At 45.6% G+C, this 18,739-nt stretch overlaps 1 long non-coding RNA gene across 1 annotated transcript; it reads left to right on the forward strand.

Moving 5' to 3' along the window:
* The first annotated feature begins 1,138 nt into the window (after positions 1-1,138).
* Positions 1,139-18,475, forward strand: LOC147025308 (uncharacterized). The gene is made up of 3 exons (XR_015058858.1): positions 1,139-1,275; positions 4,628-4,774; positions 18,339-18,475. It is a non-coding gene; the product is annotated as an uncharacterized LOC147025308 (long non-coding RNA).
* Positions 18,476-18,739: the final 264 nt, after the last annotated feature.

Genomic DNA, 18,739 nt, shown 5'->3' on the forward strand with positions numbered 1-18,739 from the left:
TGTGTGTATGTGCGTGTATCTGTGTATGTGTATGTGTATGTGTGTGTGTGTGTGTGCGTGTCCGTGTGTGTGCGTCTGTGTGTGTGTGTGTGTGTGTGTGTGTGTGTGTGTGTATATGTGTGTGTGTATGTTTATGTGTGTATGTGTTTGTGTGTATGTGTGTGTGGGTATGTGTGTGTGTGTGTATGTGTGTGTGTGTGTGTGTGTGTGTGTGTGTGTGTGTGTGTGTGTGTGTGTGTGTGTGTGTGTGTGTGTGTGTGTGTGTGTGCGTGTGCCTGTGTTGGTTTCCATCCCACAGAATGGACGCCCTGTGTTCTGGTTTGACCCTGTGGAGCAGTGATAGTGATAGACCACAAACCTCCTTACCTGCTATAGACAGAGGGTGCTCATAGAGTCCGCCCAACACAGGCTTTGAGATCTTTGAGGGTGGTGGTGGATGGGGGGTGGTGGTGGAGAGGGGGTGGGGTTGGTGGTGGTGGGGAGGAGGTGTGAGGGGATGGTGGTGGGGGTTGGGAGGGGGTGGTGGTGGGGGTTGGTGGTGGGGAGGGGGTGGTTGTATGGTGTGGAGGGTGGTGGAAGTGGGAGGGGAGTGGTTAGGTGGTGGTGAAGGGGTTGGAGGGATAGGGGTGGGGTGTTTGGGAGGGGTGGGGTGTTTGGGAGGGGTGGGGTGGTAGTGGTTGGGAGGGCGGTAGTGGTTGGGGGTGGTGGGGAAGAGGGCGTGGTTGTGGTGTGGTGGGGAGGGTGGTAGTGGTGGGGGTGGTGGGGAGGGGGTGGTCGTGGGGGGTGGTAGTGGGGGGGGTGGTAGTGAGGAGGATTTTTGGGAGGGACATTGTAAGTGCAAATCGTAGAAGCAATAGTGATGACCGGGCAAGTCCAGCCCCTGCAAACTGTTGAGTTGTTCCATATTAACCGCTCGCCGAGCCGCTCAGCAAGCGATTAAGAGAGGAGCTGAATTATGTGAGTAAAAATGACCGCCGTAGTCGGATTCAAAACGATACTACCACCAATGAGATGTTTAGAGACCTTCCCTTAAACATCTGGAAACATGCAATCCCCCCTCCCTCCCAAATAAATAATTCGAGTTGAGGGTCCGCAGCTGCTGGTGTTGGTGGAGGGGGGGGGCTCCTCCCGATTTCCTCATTTACCCATTTATTTATCTTTCTTTCCCTCTTCCTCCCACCATCTGTAGCTGCTGCTCACACAATCAATTCGTTTGGGGACGTTGTTGTCACAAGAGGATCGAGAAACACTGAAAACGACCCCTGGACATCATTTGTGAGAGTCCGACGACGACGATTGCGTTGTTTCCATGGAGCCGCCATGTTGTTAAGCGGTGCCGAGCACTCCGTTCCGTTGGAATGCTTCCTCACGGAACACCCCCCCCCCCCTTGGTGTTGGTATCGCGCAGGTCCGATGGGCCAAATCATCATCATCGTCGTCGATATTGATCTTCGTCTGCCCATTGGCCCGATGATGATCATTTTATTGGATGACATTCACAAAGTACATTTATACAGTGTCCAGTGTTTTCACAGCGATCCCACAATGTCGTGCTCGCCGCCATGTTGTTTGTATTCACCTCCCCCTGCGGTGATAGCATCAGTCGCTGATATCGTTATTCTGGTTTACCGCAATGGAAGGTTACCCTCGATCATTATTTGTCCCCCTGTTGGGTCTTGTTCACCTTTTTCTCGCTTTTTTCCTTGCCAACCAACATGGCACCCGAGCACCACATCATGGCGACTGCAAGGCCTCCATTGTGCCTATTTTAAAATGGAATGTCTCGTCGTGAGACGCGTCCAAGCTCTGAGTCCCCCTCGACTCAAGGCCAGGGCACACGGAGCGCCGACACCAGTGATGAGACAGTCAGTGACAAGGCCAGGGCACCATCGGCCCAGAGTCCATTTTTCAACAAAGTCCTTCAATCCAAAGCTTGCTGCAACCCTTAGTCTCACACATCATGTTTGATGTGTGAGATGACAATTTCACAACAAATGCCACCCTTTCAAAAGTTGTCCGAAACACCTCAACTGCACCATGGAAACCGTCCGGTGCGTCACAGATCATCAGCGAATGGAGCATTCAGCTTTTAAACCCGGAGATATGATATATATTGTCACAATTTATTGTTACTATGACAATATTTGAAATGTTCCATGCATGTCCCCTCATGTTGTTTGTATCTTCAATGTTTCTGAGTTTATGTCTATCTTTATAAAAAAAAAAGCTCCCCTGGAACGTATATCCGGGGAGCTTCTGAGAAGACGGGTCGTCCGTCCGTCCGTCCGTTCACAAGTACTTGCAACTTCTTCTCTGAAACTACACACACAATTACGATGAAACTTGACCTCTGCCTTCATCACCCGTGATGCACTAAAGTTTGTTCACGACATTAAAAAAAATTGGGGTCTCAAGGATTCTACGTGGGGTTGCACCAAAATATATATTTGCTTTCTTCTCTGAAACCACACACACGATTTCGATGAAACTTGACCACAACCTTTATCACCCGTGATGTTGCAAGGTTTGTTCATGGCATTAAAAAAAAAAAATCCATAGGTATTTACTTTCTTTCCCGTTAGATATTTTGTGGATCATCCATGCCTTCCAGTGGTTCCCTGGTTATCTTATCCAGCCACGACCAGGTGAGTGCCCAGGGGTATTGCTCCTATGTTAAAGTACTCATTAAGGGGTTTTTTTTAATCATCCCTGCAGCTCCAACTATCACTGGTACAATTTCAGCTTTCTTCAATTTCCAAGTCTTCTTGACCTTATTTTTCAGATCCTGGTATTTGGTCATTTTCATGATTTGTGTCGCATTTTTAGTGCAGTCAGTGGGAACTGAAACCTCAATCAACAATGCCGACTTTTCCTTTTTGTGTTTGAGAATTATGTCCAGACGCAATGCTTTGTTTGTGATGTCCACACTTGATGGGATCATCTTGTCACACATGAGCATTACTTGTTCATTTTCAAGGATTGGACTTGGTTTGTATTTCCGTGATTGTTCTGGGACTGGGATGTTGAAATGTTTACAGGTGTGCCAGTGGATTACTCCACAGACGCTGTCATGTCCTTCTGTGTACAGCTGTTCTGACATGAGTTTTTTTTACATCCCGAAAGGAGATGACTGGTACTTTCTGTTTCTGCCCCACAAAACCTGCCTTTGTCCGATTGGCTCAATCCTGCCATTTTCTTAAGGGCATTTGTGTAATGTCCTTGGTCTTGGACATTGATGATGACTCGTTCTCCATTCCAACCAATTTGACCTCTTCTTAACCATTCCAAAGATTTTCCCTGTCGATCGTTGTTCTGTCAAGGTCTGTTTTTTTTTTTTATTTTCCTGCTCTTTTGTCATTCTCCCATTTGTCAGAGTTTATCTGCTGATATTTATTTTTGTAATCTTCCTGTTTTTTTCTTTGTGAACGTTGCGGCTGTGTTTGTTTCTGTTTCGTTTTCCTGTGTCGTATCCATAATTTCCCCCTGTTTTTGGAAGTTTATTGTGAAATGGATTGAGGATCCCTTTTCTGGTTTGTTGTTATCTTGCTCATGTGCAAATCTCATCCGAAAGTCTGTTGAGCTTTTCACATACTCCGCTACTCCGACCAATGATTTTCTGTGCACTTGGTTAAGCTTCTTTAGACCGCGTCCTCCTTCTCATCTCGGTAAGTACAACCTTGGTGTGTATTAGTCTTTGTAGAATATCTTGTGAATAGTTAGAAGTTTCCTTGTTTTGGTGTCTAAGTTGTTGATCTCCAGTTGTGGCAAGTTTATACTTGCACAGCTATATAGGAATACCGGCATTGCAAGTTGGTTTTTTTTTTACCAGTGTATGATTACCAGTGTACTGGTATAGGGGCACAGCATCAGCAGCATAGTTGTGCCCCAACAAAATGATAGCTACCAGGCAGCCAAGCTACCATATGCACGAGGAAGAAGAAGATTGTTTCCTCAATCAGTCTGACTATCTGTGGGTCAATTTTGGATACGTACATGCATTTTATAATCCATGAATGTGGGACACTATCAAAGGCCTTTTTGTAATCAATCCAGGCAGCAGGTAAGTTGGTTTGTCGGAGCTCGCAGTTTTCAAGTATGGATTTGTTCAACAATAAATGGTCTATTGTTCCATAGCATCCTCTCTTACATCCTTTATGTATGTATTCTCTGTATGTATGCATGTATGTATATATGTACTTGTGCATGTATGTGTGTATGTACATCTGAAAATCATCAAACATAGGGGCAATACCCTGGGGTGCTAACCTGGTAGAATAATGACACTGAGAAGGAAGTCAACGTGGGATGGAATCAGCAAAATGTACCAACCGATGTTATAGCAAATACCCATTTTTGGGGGGCAAACCCCCCCACCCCCATAAATCCCCTTAGACTCCGATGTTTTTGAATAGCGTGAACAAACTTTGGTGTGGCCTGTGTCCAATGGGGATCGGTGAAGTGCTCGTGACACTTTGTGTTTTGTGAGATATATATATATATATATATATATATATATATATATATATATATATATATATATATATATATATATATGGTTTTCATTTTTGAAGTATATCACGATGCCCTCTGTGGTGTTTAATAGTGGACATGGATGTGTCTCCCACAGGGTAAAGGTCCTCTCGAGAGCGGACCCCAGCTGCTCCTATGATTGTCAGCGACTGCCCTGGAAGCAGGAGGGGAAAGAGAGTGGCATTTGTATATGTGGAAGAATTGCGTTGCTCAGCTGGAGTGTCACCCAGATGGCAGAGCACTGGTATGGTTTTCCAGTTTTCCAGAGGACCTGGGTTTGGTTCCTGGCCTTGGCATGTAATTTTTCCACATATATTTAGTGTGTTCTATCCTGTTCATTTTCTAAGTTTGTGTGTGTCTGTGTATATATATATTTATATTTATATTGTTGTGGTTGACCAAATTCGCAAACCACCATTCAGGTCCCGTAGGTGAGATATCTCTGTAAGTATATGTGTAGTTAGGCCCAAACCCGTTGTTTAGAGGGAATAAATGTTATTCATTCGGGCTGCGACCCTTTTAGATAGCCGTTTTTCTTTTACTATCTTTATTTTGGACCAACCGCCATTACTACCACCACAACCACGTCTCAACAGCCATCACACAACAACCACCAACCGCAACGCTGCTTAACAACAACAACAACGCCAACAGCCACGATCTTTACCGTCACATCTCACCCTCGCAACCATCGCATCACCACCATTCCCGCGCCGCTTGTGGGCACCGATACTGGACTCGTACAGGGCGCGCACCGAGCAGCGGGTGCAAAAACACCAGCCTTTCCGAGAAATCGGATCAAGAATGATTCACGCCCACTTCTGTTCCGTCCTATCAGCGAGCGTGGGGCGATTTGGCCCCGCCTCCAGGCGCGTCGGAGTATAATCGCTATATGCAGATTCGCGGATCAAAAATGATTCACGCCCACTTTTCCTCTGTCCAATGGGGAGCGTGGCTCCGCCCCCGAGCGATTCCTGATCCAAAAATCTGCATATGATTTCTCCTGTCGCACTATAAAGCGCCGAGCGTGGAGCAAATCGAGGCAGTTGTTGAGGGAGTTTCTGAATCGGGAGAGAAAAAGAGTTTCTGAATAGCAGTTGGACGGAGTTGAGCAGTTGGACGGAGTTGAGCAGTTGGACGGAGTTGAGCAGTTGGACGGAGTTGAGCAGTTGGACGGAGTTGAGCAGTTGGACGGAGTTGAGCAGTTGGACGGAGTTGAGCAGTTGGAGGGAGTTGAGAAGAGGAGGCAGTTGGGAAGAGTTGGCAGTTGGAGGGAGTTGAGAAGAGGAGGCAGTTGGGAAGAGTTAGCAGTTGGATGGAGTTGAGAAGAGTGGAGAGTTGGAGAGTTGTGGCGGCGGCGAAGGCAGTCGAGAGAGTGTCTGTCGGGGTCCGGAGAGGCTGGATAAGCCAAGGATCTTTGTGGAGGTCTGCGCTCGTGTCAGAGTCGGGGAGCTGCGGAGAGGGGAGGCCGGTAACGCGACCGAGGTCGCGGTGGAGACACACGTCGCGGGACCCAAGCCAGCGAGATATCCTCATTCCCCCGAGCATCAACAACCCCCTCCTGTTTCCCCCCGCGCTGAGATAGTGTGAGAAGGGGCCCCGTTCCCACCCCATTCCAGGCAGTGCCAGCGAGGCCTGCGGAGTCGGGGCGCCGCCGCCATCTTGCGGCTCATCACCAGACGGGTAGGCTCGACGCGGTCTCGGCCCCAGGCCCGTCTGCCCCCCCCTCATCGTTGAGGGTGGCCCCTTCCTTTTTCTTTTGCTTTGAGTATGTATGTTGTCGGCGCCGTCTGTGAAGTAAAACTGTATAAGTGTTGCCGTGTGCTCGGTAGTCGGTAGTAGAGCTGCATTGTGTTTCTTTTGTAGCATTTGCTTTTTGTGCAGAATTGTTGTGTTTCTTCTACTTTTACATTTGCTTTTGGTGTATAATTGTATATGTGTGCTTTCCGTTTGCCGCGGAATAAATGTGCTTTATGTTGAACTGTTTTTCCCGTTTCGCTTCGTCTTTTCTTTTATTGAATCTCCATCTTACTTCACGTAAAGGGTTGGTCGTGGGCTAAAAACGCCCAATAATTAATCGAACCGTTGAGGTTGACGATAACACCGCTCGGTTATCCCGATAGTACGGAACGGGTCGCTTAAAGTGGCCCGTGTCCGAAGTCGACCTGCGGCGAGGTGCGATCGCCCGGTCTACCCTCCGTGTGGGTACTTAGGTAGGTCGAATTTGGCGAGCAACCCTATCCCACGCGGGGGGGGGGGGGCGATTGGCACGATCGTGGTGAGGCCGAAAGGCCCACCCGTGACTAGTTCCCGGCGTTAGTCCGAGAGGGTCACGACGGGATTGTCCGTCCGGTGGGCGACGTGCCGCGATTCGAGTTACGTGGCCGCTCGCACGCCGGCGGGCGCGAATCCGCAACAATATATATATATATATATATATATATATATATATATATATATATATATATATATATATATATATATATATATATATATATTTCCAGGTGACTACCTCATGAATCTGGTTGAGAGAATGCCAAGAGTGTGCAAAGCTGTCATCAAGGCAAATGTTAGCTCCTTTTAAGTATCTGAAATATAAAGTATATTTTAATTTGTTTCACACTTTTTGGTTACTTAAAGGAAATAGAAGGAAATCCAACACAGGTGGAGGCCATTTGAGCCCATCCTGCCTGCGCGAACACCACACCAACCCATCCACACAAGATCCAAGGAAGAAAATGCAAAAAAATATTTTTAATTCATGAAATAATAATAATAATAATAAAAAATTTAAATAGTTTTTGTGCTTTTTTTTTCTTCCCCTCAGGGGAGAGGGAATGGGCTTGGTTAAAAACACACATCAACCACACAACCCCCCCTTGACAAGACCCCCACCAACAGCACTCCATACACATGCACACGATCACCCATCAATGCTCATACTACCGAAAAATCTTATCAACCTCCCCGTACCCCTCTATCTCCATAACTTCCAGGTACCTATCTAATTCTAATTTAAACTTATCTACTTTTTCTGCTGCCACTACTTTTCCAAGGAGGCCATTCCATGCGTTTACTCTCCGAGTGAAAGTCCCCTACCTTACTAACGTCTTAACTCTCCTCTTATTTACTCTCAGGCTTTGGCCCCCTGGTTCCATCACTGTCTGCTCTGTTGAATAATTCATCTGCACTTATTTTATCTTTACCATTCTCAATTCTCGACCTTTTATCTTAAACATCTCTGTCATATCTCCTCATAACCGCTTCCTTTCTAGTGTATAAAGCCCTGTCTCCTTCAGCCGCTCCTCATAGCTGAGTCGAGCTCAGTCCGGAATCAATCTAGTAGCCCTACGCTGAACTCTCTCCATGGCATCATGTCCTTCCTGAATTGTTGTGACCAAAACTGAACACAATATTCTACATGTGGCCCTCACTAAATTCCTATACAATCTTACCACCACCTCTTGATTTATAAATGATCCTCCTCTGAATACAGCCGAAAACCCTATTTGCTTTGCCTATAGCTGCCTGGTTCCTCATATGGTCGTTCATTAATTTTCCATGTGTTATTTCATCATTTTGATGTCTTCATTATTGTTTTACAATGTAGAAAATCTTAAAAATCAAGAAAAACCCTTGAATGAGTGGGTGTGTCCAAACTTTTGACTGATACTGTTTGTGTGGGAAAAATTGCATGCCCAGACGAGGAATCAAACCCAGGTTCTCTTGAAAACTATACCAATGCTTTGCCATCTGAGCTATGCTACATGGCCAAAAGTATGTGGACACCTGCTTGTCCAATATCTCATTCCAAAATCATGGGAATTAATATGGAGTTGGTCCTTCCTTTGCTGCTATCACAGCCTCCACCCTTCTGAGAAGGCTTTCCACTAGATGTTGGAACATTGCTGCGGGAATTTCCTTCCATTCAGCCACAAGAGCATTGATGAGGTCAGGCACTGATGTTGGGCGATTAGGTCTGGCTCGGAGTCGGCGTTCCAACTCATCCCAAAGGTGTTCGATGGGGTTGAGGTCAGGGCTCTGTGTAGGCCAGTCAAGTTCTTCCACACCGGTCTCGACAAACCATTTCTGTATGGACCTCCCTTTGTGCATGGGGGCATTGACCTGCTGAAACAGGAAAGGGTCTTCCCCAAACTGTTGCCACAAAGTTGGAAGCACAGAATCGTCTAGAATGTCATTGTATGCTGTAGTGTTGAGACTTCCCTTCACTGGAACTAAGGGGCCAAGCCCAAACTATGAAAAACAGCTTCAGACCATTATTCATCCTCCAGCAAACTTTAGAGTTGGTACTATGCATTCGGGCAGGTAGCGTTCTCCTGGCATTTGCCAAACCCAGATTTGTCCATCGGACTGCCAGATGGTGAATCGTGATTCATCACTCCAGAGAACACGTTTCCACTGCTCCAGAGTCCAATGACGGTGAGCTTTACACCACTCCAGCCGATGCTTGGCATTGCGCATGGTGATCTTAGGCTTGTGTGCTGCTTTTCCGCCATGGAAACCCATTTCATGAAGCTCTCGACGAACAGTGCTTGTGCTGACGTTACTTCCAGAGTCAGTTTGGAACTCCGTAGTGAGTATTGCAAGCGGCGACAGACAATTTTTCCATGTTACGCGCTTCAGCACTCGGCGGTCCTGTTCTGTGAGCTTGTGTGGCCTACCACTTCATGGCTGAGCTGTTGTTGCTCCTAGACATTTCCATTTCACACTAACAGCACTTACAGTTGACCAGGGAAACTCTAGGAAGGTAAGAATTTGATGAACTGACTTGTTGGAAAGGTGGCATCCTATGACAGTGCCACATTGAAAGTCAATGAGCTCTTCAGTACGGACCATTCCACTGCCAATGTTTTTCTATGGAGATTGCATGGCTGTGTGCTTGATTTTATACAGCTGTCAGGAATGGGTGTGTCTGAAATAGGCGAATCTACAAATTAGAAGGGGTGTCCAAACACTTTTCACCATGTAGTGTATCTTGGTGACGTACATGCTGAATATGCAATTCTGCCACATATAGATGCCACTCTCTTTCCTCTGCTGCTTCCAGGGCACTCACTGCCAACCATAGGAGCAGCAAGAGCCTGTCCACGACAGGGTCATCCCCCAGTGGGGGGCCAATTCCACGACCATTATTATTCACGACAAGGGGCATAGTAACACAATTATAAATGAACAGGAAATAAAGATGAAATGAATGTCGGAAAAATTGCATGCCCAGACCCTCTCGTGGACAGGCCCTTTGCTGCTCGTGTGGTTGGCAGTGAGTGCCCTGGAAGCAGCAGAGGAAAGAGAGTGGCATCTATATGTGGGAGAATTGCATATTCAGCCTGTGGGTTACCCAGATAGCTCAGATAGCAGAGCCCAAGTACAGTTTTCCAGAGGATTTGAGTTCAATTGCCGGTCTTGGCATGTCATTATATATATATATATATATATATATATATATATATATATATATATATATATATATATATATATATATATATATATATATATATATATATATATATATATATATATATTACGGTTGTGGAAATTCGCAAACCACCATTCAGGTCCCATAGGTGAGATATCTCTGTAAGTACATGTGTAGTTAGCCCCAAACCCGTTGTTTAGAGGGAATAAATGTGATTCATTCGGGCTGCAACGCTTTGAAATAGCCGTTTTTCTGTTCTATCTTTATTTTGAACCAACCACATCTCAACCACCATCACACAACAACCACCAACCACAACGCCGCTTCACAACAACAACAACGCCAACAGCCACGATCTTTACCTTCACAACTCGCTCCCGCAAACATCGCATCACCGCCATTCAAAACGGCACCATGGCCATAAACCACCACCATAAACCCTCCACCACCTTCACCTCTCTCCTTCTGCAGCCATTCCCGCACCACCTGTGAGCACCGATCGTCGGGCTGTCCTGGGCTCGTACAAGATATGCGCCGAGCCGCGAGTGCAAAATGCGGCCTTTCCGAGGAGAATTCGGATCAGGAATGCTACACGCCCACTTCTGATCCGTCCAATCAGCAAGCGCAGGGCGGTTTGGCCCCGCCTCCAGGCGCGTCTGTGTAGAATCGAGATATGCAAATTCTAGGATCAGGGGAGATTCACACCCCTTTTTCTCCGTCCAATGGGCGAGCGTGGCTCCTCCCCCGAGCTCGTTCTGATCCAGAAATTTGCATATGGGTTCCCCTGCTGGCCTATAAAGTGCCGAGCACGGGGCGAATCTAGGCAGAGTCGGCCTTGGAAGAGCCGGCCTTGGAAGAGTCGGCCTTGGAAGAGCGGAGAGTGGCAGAAAAGCGGAGAGACTCTTGGGCAGAGTCAGTTTGGAGCGCGGAGTGGAGTCGGGAGGCGAGGGCGTCCCGGTGGTTTTCGGCAGTCGGCTGAGGAGAATTGGGGGAAGAGACCGAGGAGTTCGGGTCCGAGGCAAGGAAGACGGCGGTCGGCGACGAGGTCGCGGTGGAATCGCTCGTCACGGGACCCAAGCAAGCCAGCTATACTCTTTCCCCAGAGCATCAACAATTCCCCCCTTTTCCCCCACACTGAGATAGTGCGAAAAGGGGGCCCAGTTCCCACCCCACTCCAAGCAGTGCCAACGAAACCCGGGAAGGAGCACGAAGTCGGGATACCGCCGCGCTGCCACATTTGCAGCTCATCACAAAGACGCGGGTAGGACCCACCCGGTCTCGCGGACCTGATCGCTCTTTCAGGTCCCGCGCAAATATTGGCCCACAGGCCCCGTCTGCCCCCTTGTCTTTGAGGGTGGCCTTTTCTTTTGTTTCTGTGTAAACGTGTGTGTGTGGCGCCAGTCTGGTGAAGTTAAACTGTTAAGTGTTGCCGTGTGTCGGTCTTATTCGGTAGTATCTCTGCGTCATTGTTTCTTTTGTTACATTTGCTTTTTGTGCATAATTGTTTTAATTGTATATGTGTGCTCTCCGTGTGCCACGGAATAAATGTGCATTATGTTGAACTGTTTTCCCGTTTCGCTTCGTCTTTTCTTTAATTGAATCTCCATCTTGCTTCACGTAAAGGGTTGGTAGTGGGCTTAATACGCCCGATAATTAATCGGAACCGTCGAGGCCGACGATAACACCGCTCGGTTATCCCGCTAGTACGGAACGGATCGCTTAAGCGGCCCGTGTCCGGAGTCGACCTGCGGCGAAGTGCGATCGCCCGGTCTACCAGCCGCGTGGGTACTTAGGTAGGTCGAGTTTGGCGAACAACCCTATCCCATGCGGGGGGCCGATTGGCACGAACGTGGTGAGGCCGAAAGGCCCACACATGACTAGCTCCGGCGTTAGTCCGAGAGGGTCACGACAGAATTGTCCGTCCGGTGGGCGACGTGCCGCGATTCGAGTTACGTTGCCGTTCGCACGCCGGCGGGCGCGAATTCGCAACAATATATATCTTGTTTCAAAAGAAGCTCCTTTCTACCTTTGGTAGAATACACCAAAAGGGTGTAATCCCAAGCTGTCACAAATCTTTTAAAGTCAGACTACATCAAGCAAGACTAATATCAATCCAAAACGTCATTATTTAGTGCGATACACCTCACGAAACAATTTTTTTTTGCTTTCAGTCGAGGCTCATGGAAGAGCTAGTACACTGAATAGATCAGGAATAAAGATGCAAAAGGAAGTTGAGACACATGAAAAAGGAACAGTAGAGAGGGGGAGGGTTGCCAACAGCAGAGAAGGCCAAGATAGAGGGGGACTTAGACAAAAAAGGACTTGGGGAGGAATGGGCGCATGAGAGGATGTATGGGGTGAAGAAGATGATGCTTGGGGTGGACAAGATGGATCGAGAAGGACACTCCAAGGAGTGAAAACTGGAAATTTGGAAAGAGGAGGGAATTTGGAATTGGGGTGTGGTTAAAGAGGGTGGACAAGATCACACAAGGAAATCTAACAGGCGGAAGCCATTGAGCCCATTGTGCCTGCACGAACACCACACTAATTTATCGCCACGAGATCCAAAGAAGAAAGTGCAAAAACATTTATAATAATCAATTATTTTTTAAAATTTATTATTATTATTATTTTTTTAAAATAAGTTTTTGGAGATTTTTTTTTCTTCTGGTTTTTGGTTCTGGTTCTGGTTTTTTTTCTTCATCCTCTCAGGCAAGGGGGCATGGGCTTGGTTAAAACACACATAACACCCATTGACAAGACCCCACCAACAGCACTCTGTACACATGCACACAATCACCCATCAATTCTCAAACTACCGAAAAGTCCTGTCAACATCCCTATACCCCTCTATCTCCCTACCTTTCAGGTACCTATCTAATTCTAATTTAAACTTATCTACTTTTTCTGCTGCCACTACCTTTCCAAGGAGGCCATTCCATGCATTTACTCTCTAAGTAAAAGTCCCCTGCCTTGCTGCTGTCTTAACTCTTCTCTTTTTTACTCTTAGGCTGTGGCCCCTCCTCCTATCACTGTCGACTCTGTTGAATAATTCATCTGCACTTATTTTATCTTTACCTTTCATTATCTTAAATATCTCTATCATATCTCCTCGTAACCGCCTCCTTTCTTGTGTATAAAGACCTGTGTATAAAGACCGCTCTTCATAGCTGAGTCGAACTCGGCCCGGAATCTATCTCGTAGCCCTACGCTAAAGCTTCTCCATGGCATCATGTCCTTCCTGAATTGTGGTGACCAAAACTGCACACAATATTTTAGATATGGCCCTCACTACATTCCTGTACAATGTTAACACCACATATTTTGATTTGTAAATTATCCCCCTCCGAATACTTCCTAAAAACCTATTTGCTTTACCTATCGCTGCCTGGCACTGCGCTGCGTGCTTACCTCCCATATCTATTACTACCCTCAGATCCTTCTCCTGTTATGTGTGACATGCTCAAAAATTACCCCTTGCATCCTGTAATCTCTATTTTCATTGTTCTTTCCCATCCCCAACACCTTACACTTGCTCAGGTTCAATTCCATCTGCCAATCTTTTGCCCAATCTATATAAGTATCAATACTCTCCTGTATCTGATCACCACCCCCTCTGCTATCCACCTTACCTCCAAGCTTTGTGTCATCTTCAAATATGGAAAGCTTACTCTTTACCCCATTATCCAAATCGTTGATGTAAATAATAAAGTCATGGTCCGAGTACTGATCCCTGAGGCACCCCGCTACTTACATCCTCCCGCTCACGGCCACTCTTTGCTTCCTACCACTGAGCCAATTTGCAATCCAATTAGCCACCTTACCAGCCACTCCACAAGCCCTCACCTTGGCTAACAACCTCCAATGTGGTCCCTTATCAAATGCCTTCTTCAAGTCTAGATATACTATGTCCACTGCCTTTCCCTCATCCACCCAATGAGAAACTGCCTCATAAAACTCTAAAAGATGTTAAACAGGAACTACCTATGGTAAACCCATGCTGACTACAGTTAATTAGTTTGTATTTATTTAATTGGTTCCTTATCTGGTCCTTAATTAAAGTCTCCAACACCTTCCCAACAACTGAAGTCAAACTAACAGCTCTATAGTTTCCCAATTCTTCTCTGGATCCTTTTTTAAACAATGATGTTACATTCGCTACTCTCCAATCATCCCGTACCTGTCCTGACTCCAGGGAACTATTGCAAATACCCGTTAACATCTCGCTTACCTGCTCAGACACCTCCCTCAATACTCTCGGTTGTATATTATCTGGACCCAGAGCCTGATCTTCTCTTAGATTACCTAGCTGTTCCTTTACGTCCTCCATACTGGATCTTCTGTAACAGCCCTTCCTCACCTCCTTAATAGACACTCTCAGCTATTGGCAATTCTCCTGACTGTTCTTGTGTAAAAGTTGAATAAAAATACCTGTTTAATAAGCCTGCCATCTCACTTTCATCACTAACCATTCTCCCGGTGATATTTCTCAATGGGCCCACACTGGTCCTAACCTATTCTTTTTCCTTGATATACTTAAAGAAAGCCTTGCTATAATATTTAATATTCTTAGCCATGTCCTTCTAATACTCTCTTTTGGCATGCTGAGTTATTTTCTTAACTTGCCTCTGTTTACTGCGACAGTGATGTACATCTAACTCCAGTCCTGTTATTTTATATCGAATAAAAGTATTTTGCTTCTCGTTAATAGTATTCCTTATCTCACTACTCAACCACCCTCTTTCCGATTCTAATTTCACACCTCATTGGGATGTACTTACTTTGCACTCGACACATTTGCTCCTTAAAGGTTTCCCATTTCTCTGAGTTTTTTTTTTTTTGTGTTTTTTCATAAATCATAATTTTTGATTGGGGACAATTTGAGATTGTGGTGAACAGTTGTCTTGAAGATCTGGAGGGAAAAAATTAGATTGAAGAGGATGTGGAAGTGGTTCCACAGGTTGGGGGGGGGGGAAGAACAAATGAGTGGAGGTGAGAAGTGATCCTGGATTAAGGTAGTTTAACCAGAAGAGGGTTGATGGTAGTTTCACCAGAAGAAGCATGGAAAGAGCAGAGGATGCAAGACCAGAAAGGAGGTGGGTAGAAGACAGAGAGACCACCGGCCTGTCTGCTATGGCAAAGTGATAAGCCCATAGACTCAAAGTAAATAGGAGGGTTTACCAGATGGTGCTTTTGAAGAGACATAGTGAGTGTGTGTTATTTCTCTGGATTGAAAGACATATTCCAAGCGTTTGACCAGCTTGTGATTTTGTCAAGGTCTGAAGAGAGGGAAGAGGCTGCAGCCTGCCTCTCTAAAGGATGAGGAATGTCATGGCAGAGAGTGGACTTATCAGAAAATAGATAAAGGGGATTTTCTGGAAAGTCAGAGAGATCATTTATGAAGATCAGGAATAGGATTGGGCCCAGAACACTGCCTTGGAGAACTCCAGCCTTGACAGGGAGAGGAGATGAAATGATTCCATTGAGTGTCATACGTTGGCCATGAGATTAGAGGAAGTCAGTAATCCATGTGTGGAGTTGGCCTTAGATGCAATAGGAAGAGAGTTGGGAGAGTAAGGCAGGATGTCATGCGTGCCATGTCATGGTACATTGCATGAAAAGCACGAGATATGTCCAGAGAGAAATCGTCACTAATACAATGACAAAACTAGTCAATGTGACTTGGAGGCAGCAAATTAATCTATTAGCTTGGAAAAGTCAAGAATTCACGGTTTCTTACTCAATGCCGAGCATAAGCTGTGATGTACACCGAAAGCATCGTTGGAATGCTCAACTACATGGAAACCAAGTGGCATGCTTTATTATTTCTCTTCTTCTTTCGTATGCAGCACAAAGCCGTGAGGTTGCACCATTGGCTGAGGGCACAGCTGTGTCGCTGATGCAATGCCCTCTTTAGGTTCGAGCAGGAATTTGTTCAGGCTGCCGGTGATGGCTCTCCGACTCTTCGCAAATGACCACCAACTAATGCCTGCAGAAGGGATGCCCAGTTTAACATCTATATGAGAGACAGCACACGCCCCTGGCCTCCACTAGATTTGTGGGCGCCCCCACTGCAGAATCTCGTGTGGGGAGCCCTTCTATAGGAGGATCAATGAAATGATGACAGATCTTCAGATTATTCCAAAAATTGATCGCACGTGGAACTGACGTCCTGCAAGTACTTCCACTATCTCGAGGAAGTGCTGTAAATTAGAATACCAATTTGCAGTAAATTTGAGGGTGAACAAACAAAATAATCTTTTTTTTTCTTTTCAGCCTCATCCTTGAATTTACTGGTCAGCAAATTATGTACTCAAATTTACAGCACTTCTTCTAGCTACTGGAAGTACTCAGGGGCTTAACCTTGGGGTCAGCCATTGTTATTGGAAACATCTGCATTGCATGGCTGGACTTTCAAGATGCTTAAAAAAACATAAATTTCAAGTTGATGTGGGGGTTGGCTCTTTGTGTGGGGTTACCTGCGGTCACAGGCTGCATAGGTACCTGAGGGCTGCACACATATTAATGAATAACCTTGCCTGGGAAGCAGGAAAACAGGAAACATTTACTCTCTAGAAGAAACAGGCAAACAGGCAAGAAACAGGCAAGAAATGACAGTTCACAGCTGGACTGAGATTCAAACCCAGGCTATTCAGCTCAGAGGCGAGTGTGTGTACCTCTCGGCCATCACATGAGCCCCATACTTTAGTATGTGGTATCAATACCGGACTTTTGAAATGACGTACAAATGCTAACGAGGCCTTTCGTGCATGCGCTGTGTGTGCGTTTTCAGCAGCTCACTTCTGCTGGTGCAACTTTTATCTGCCACCACAAAATTTGTCATTCAAATCGTCTTTTAAATATAATTCTCAGAAAATAAAGGAAAGAGTGGCAATTTCAAGATGTTTAATCATAATTGTTCTGTTCCTGGATGCAAATCGGACTCACCTAAATAGAGGAAATATCCATGGGTGAGAGATGTGAGTTGCTAAAATTTCCTATTAATACAAGCGAGCAGTGACACACAACGGACAGACGCTTCTCCTTTAACAATAGAGGCAAAAAAGGAATATAATTTCTCTTGTGCCGTCAGAACCAAACAAACAAAATATTTATAACAGTGCTCAGCTGCCACACCCCTCCCCCATAACTTAAATAAGAGTAAATATTATTTTAAACTTACCCTTCACATTCACAAGCCCCAGATATGTCCTTCGCATCGGTATTTAGAAGCACCAAAACCAGAAATGGTGTCTCTCTCAAACTCTTTTGTTGTGCACAGGCACAACACAGCTTTCTCTCACGTACTTTTCCAAGTATTTTTGGTTTCTTTTAGAAGCTTCGTGAGCCATTTTATGGGATAGTCCTTACCACGCACGCACGACAGCAGTTCACATGCCCCGAATATCGCAATTTCTCGGCATCTCTGCACATGCCTACCGAGCATTCTGAGGCTCATTACATTATCTTGAAAGTCCCGGATTGCTATTAACAGATCAGCGGATTTTTTCACAACTTCACTTGCATAATATTGACGAACTCGGTGTAATATTAGTTAATCTTCTTACCTGAGTGTTAAAGCTTTATCGGTTGATACTGTTTGGCTTTCTTGCAATTACTAATAATGACTCATTCAGTAGATGATGATGATGCAAGTTTTAATTCTTAAATTGGATGATGAAATTACCATAATGCAATGCGACAAAAGGATTTCCCACTTGGTTTCTCCTGGATCCAGGTTGGTGCCCTCTTGCTCCCGGAGCTTGTTGTAGTTGCAGCATCGTAAGTCTGCGTTAGCACGTGCCAATCTTTGTAGATTCTGTCATGGTACATCAATGTTGAATTGGCACGGTACATTTTCACGAGAAACGATAGAGGCTTACAGGAGGAAATTGAAAGAGAATGAAAGATGATTGACCAAATTGTAACTAATTTCTCTCATTCAAAGAATGAGAGTGAATTGCAAATTGGATTTTGAGACATCTGAATAAATATCAGTTAACTCGCCCACTCTTTGTGGAAAGACCGAGGGGATCTTTATTCTTTAACTTCCACAAACATATGCTATAAGACGGGATACCCAGCTTAACACCCATTGGAGGGATGGTGCACTCAGTGATACAGGACCCTACCTCTGAAGCACCAATCCCTACACAGCTTATAGTCGGGTAGGGAATCGAACCCAGACTAAGGCAGCGCAAAGGAAAGTACACTGCAATCTGCACCATCCTTTCATAACACAAGTGAGTTATGATAATGGAGAAAGTGGTGGAGGCAGACTCAAATTGATGCCAAGCAAAGGGCTCAGGAGATGTTACGCACTCATGTCATGACATCCATTATCTCTCGCACCCTTATGTTCCTCCCCCAGACAATTGCTGATCTCATGCTGCTTTGCCTGGCACATCCTCCCAGACATCGCACGCACTGAGCGTGAACCTCAACAGACGAGATAACAGCTGAGACACAGGATGGCAGGGATACCTCCAGACTGTAGTCCATCATGTTCTTCTCTTCATCGCCACGTGTCTTCATCTTTGAGTGATTGTTTTGTTTTTCTAAGTGTTCAGCTCTGAAGCACAACTGAACCGATCACAAAACCCTATGAGCACACCATCTTTGTCAATAAACAGTACAATGCAGGTGTATCACAGTGTTGATGAAACATTTCATTGGGAATGATCTGTGCATGAGATAAGGAAGGAGAAAATGGAGGCGAAAGAGGTAGACAAGTCAAGAATAAGTTTAAGATAAGGATGTGGAATGGGAGAA

This window comes from Eptatretus burgeri, chromosome 6 (assembly GCF_056783735.1).
Source record: "Eptatretus burgeri isolate ZD-2024b chromosome 6, Ebu_testis_v1, whole genome shotgun sequence".
Classification (NCBI taxonomy): Eukaryota; Metazoa; Chordata; class Myxini; order Myxiniformes; family Myxinidae; genus Eptatretus; species Eptatretus burgeri.